This window comes from Thalia democratica, chromosome 1 (assembly GCF_965202585.1).
Source record: "Thalia democratica chromosome 1, ktThaDemo2.hap1.1, whole genome shotgun sequence".
NCBI classification, from domain to species: Eukaryota; Metazoa; Chordata; class Thaliacea; order Salpida; family Salpidae; genus Thalia; species Thalia democratica.
This window is the reverse complement of record NC_139165.1, coordinates 241509-245857: the sequence shown is the minus strand read 5'-3', so window position 1 is coordinate 245857 and position 4349 is coordinate 241509.

Here is a 4349-nt window from a genome sequence, read left to right as displayed (position 1 = left end):
AAATTTTATTCTTTAACTTATTTTTAGTATACGTCTAGTTTTTTTTCTTTATGCAATTTATAAAACTTTTTTTGCACAACAGACAGTGCTTTAACTTACCTTAAACATAAAACACGTCTAGTTACTAAAATCGTATAACAACTTATTCAGTAAGTTAATTTCAGTGAGTTATGGTTTTTTCTCTTTTATAAACTTTATTTTTTAACAAATGAATTTGAATAGAAATTTCAACTTAATTTTTATTTTTAGTACAGTCGTTAATGTATGTTATAATTTTTTTAGTTGTTAAAAACGTGTTCATAAATACTTTGAAATATTTTAAAAAGTGATATAGAAAATAAGACAGAAAATTAAATATTTCCTTTCTAGATAGTAAATATATAGAATTATAGCACTTAAATATTTAACAGCAGTAACACTTATTTTGTTTATTTCAAAATAGGCATATATAGTAGACATATATACACAAACTTATTATTATCCTTAACTACGTATATGAGTCTAATAAACGTACAAAAAATATCTACATTGATACAATTTTGAAAATTAAAAAAACATATATATACAGCATTCAACATTGAAAGAGAGATATTTTATCAGCTAATTTGGTATATAGTTTAAATAAAACCTAATAAAGTTATAAAAATACAAAGCAAATGTTTTGTAAATATTAAATTGACCATTAAATTTACAAATTTGCTTATGAAATCTTAGCCATTTAATAACTTTATTTAGCATAACTAGTTAGAAATTGAGTTATTTCTAAGCTGTCCTGTTTTTCAATAACCTTTAGAAACTATCTATAGGTTTTAAAATCTTGATAGAAGTAAATTTACGGTGAAAAAAAGTTTAACATTGAATAAGTTAGTTGTAGCTCAACCGTTTGACTAATTATTACATCATAATTAAGTAATATTAAATCCAAGAGATAAAACATTTAATTGTAAAAATAGTCTAAGAACTTTTAAAGGTAAATAGTGCTAAGTTTTAAACTATTTATAGAGAGCTAGAACAAATCTGTAGAACTGTAAATAAAAGTATTTTGATATTCTTTTAATAAATATATGTTCGAAAATGTTCTACAAATTTGCATTTGTGAATCGATATTTTTGTTTTATCACTATCTTTGTTTTATAATTAGAAAATATTTTTTTTTGTTTTGATTAGGTAGATCAAACTTAAAACTTACATTTATATATTTTTACTGTTTCAAAATTGTAAATTTAGTTTTATATATCCATTTGGCTCACATTACAATTCATATTCGGACAGTTCAAAGTCATTCAAAATTCAAACTCTTAAAATAATGTTTAAAGGGCTACCACTCAAAGAGTAATAAATACTAAAAAATATATTTATTAGATGAGAATTTAAAAAATTATAATAAATTAATACATTTTAAAACTCATTTTATTTTATCTCAAAAAATGTTTTAAATTCTACAAAAAAAAATTATTTGTAAGTATCAATTAGATCTACACAAGCATTTTTTTCTCGAGTATATATTACATTTTAAGTAGGGGCCCTTTGAATTTTTCTAATAATTTGATTTTTTTGGACTTTGAATTGTCCGAGTTTGGGTTACATGGCAACTCAGATTCGAACAATTAAAATTCTTAACAAAATGTTTAAGGGACTATATCTCAGAAAGTGGTCTTGGAAAAATTTAAAAATATGTAGGTCTTATTAATATCTACAAGCCATTCTGCAAAACTTTTAACGTTGTCATAAAACCCGAATTTGAATAGTCGTGCACTAATCTACTTGGGACTTAATAAGTAAAACAAAGCTTTTAAATCAAAACTTAAGTTTTTTAACAATATAAATTAGTCTAAATAACAATGTTTTAAATTAATTTGTCCTGGACAAGACGTTAAAAGGTATCCGTTCCGTGGTGTGCGACTCGTTAACCAAAAGGTTCTTCGTGCACCAGGTCCTAGGACGACCAAATATACTATAATACTGTGAAAAGTAATCATCAATATCACACTAAAGTATTAAAAAAAAAAACTTTTTGATAAATATATAAAACAAATTAAACCACTGTTTTTTTTTCTACTTAGTAACTTTTATACAAATATTATACTAGTGGGAAATAATCCACCAAATTGGCAAAGCCAAAAACCCACAAAGTATTTGCAGTACATACTTGCATACTAGAAAAAGTCGCGATTGCCAAAGCTGACAAAAGGGATAACTTAAACAAACGGTACGAACTCTTCTATTTCTTCCCCCACTTCAAAAAACTAAACTTCAAAACTTAAGTCTTAAGTTGTTCGTAATATTGGTTTTATGTATGCTCTTAAAAATTTTTTAGGTAGCTACTATTTTCTAAAAACTAAAAGTAAAAAGCATTCAAGCAAAATTTCAAGTTTTCATAGTTATTACAAACATATAATTCTTTAAATTTTCGATAGTTACGTCCCAAATTAAATTAGTTACATTAAAATGTATTTTAACTTGATGCTCTTTTTTTATTATTAATTACATTTTTATTAAAGAAATGTTAATTTTAAAAACTCAGTAGACAGAAAAAAAATCTTACATATAAATTCTTATTATTATTAAAGTTTTTATTTCGAAACTTAAGTAAAATTTAAATTTTACCATAAGTTCAACCTTAAGATTAAACTTTAGTTTCTTTTGTTGTTTGATTAACTTAGTTTTTATTTAATTGTTTAAATACTATTTTCCATTACTGTTTTATATCTTTTTAGATTTTCTATCTAAGCACTGACGAGGTCTTTGACCAAAACTTTGTTTGCATAATAAAGTCTTATCTATTATTTTCTTTACAGTTTATTATCAACAAAACAATGTTTCACTCATATATTGGGATATAGGAGATCATCAGTTGTTATAAAAAAACCTGAAAAAAATTTTTGAACAAAATAAATGGAAGTTATGTAAAAACATTAAATAAAACAAAATTAAAACCTAAGTATTGAACTTATGGTTTAAAAACTTGTGGTTTAACAACAATAATTAAACAAAACTTAATGATGCTAAACTTAACTTAGATAAAAATCTCCTTAAAGCTAATTAAGTCGAAAACTTTGAATTGTTTTTTAAAAATAAATTACAATATTATAATAAAGTCTTGAAAGAATAAATACATCCTCTAGTAGTTGAGATCTTTTTATTTGTTTTCTAAAAATCAAAACATATAAAATTTTATTAATTATAAATTAGATTAAAATATTTTTAAATTCACAAATGTTTTCTGTTTTTAAAGAACTTATAATTAACGGTACAAACAAATTTTTAATATTATATTGGTTTCTATATTAAATTTGCAACTAAGTATGTAGAGGTTACTACTTTTAGAGTTTAGCAAGTAAAACTAATGTAAAGATATATTAATTAATAAATTTCAAAACTGTTAAGAATTTATTAATTAACATATTTTAACTTAAGTTTTACTTACTAAACTCTAAATGTTTCTATTTTTTTGTCTTTATTCATACGTTTTAAGTGCTTTACTAACCAATTTTTTGCAAGTTCATTTAGTATTTACCACTGAGAATGAAAATAGTATAGTTTTGAAAACATTTGTGAAATAAACTAAAAAATAAATTAGTAACCTCTACATACTTAATTGCAAATTGTATATAAAAACGTTTTAAAACCTTTTTATAATGGTATATATTAGTTTGAAAAATAAATTTTAAATTTATGCTGTAAAGTTATACATAAAGATTGAAAATAAATCATTGTTACTAACATTTAATTTATTTACATTTTTCATTAATTCATCTTCCACTGATAACTTAAACTGGGTAGTAATTAAAAAAGTAGCAAAAATATTATTACTAATTGATATTTAAGCATTTTGTTTCTCTCATCGCAACAGTAGCAACATTGTCTTTACATAATGAATTATTTTGATATTGTTATATATCATAAAAAAGAGGTACTAAAAACTGGCACAAGATGCAAATATTCAAAACATTAAAACAATTTATTTTATACGGAAATTTGGTGTGAAAAATTATATATTTCACTGATAAACTAATAAAGGTGATAATTTATTGCATATATTGTTGAAGCAAAATTTTAACTTTTGAAAGTTTTGGTTTTATAATAGCTTGTTTAGTACAAGAAAACCTAAGGTACTATTTTCATTATTTCCTTAATAATATAGCTTAATGTTTGTAGTTAAAAAAAGATTAAAAAAGATGCATAAAGCTCAGTTCAGAAGCAGGATTGTTTACTAATGTTTGCTATACCAGCTGAAAACTGAATACTTAATGAACAAATATTTTTAAACCTAAACTTTCGTACATGAGTAATTTAAGTAATGGTCGTAGAACAAAATGGAAAGCATGTTCAGAAGTATACATGTTTTT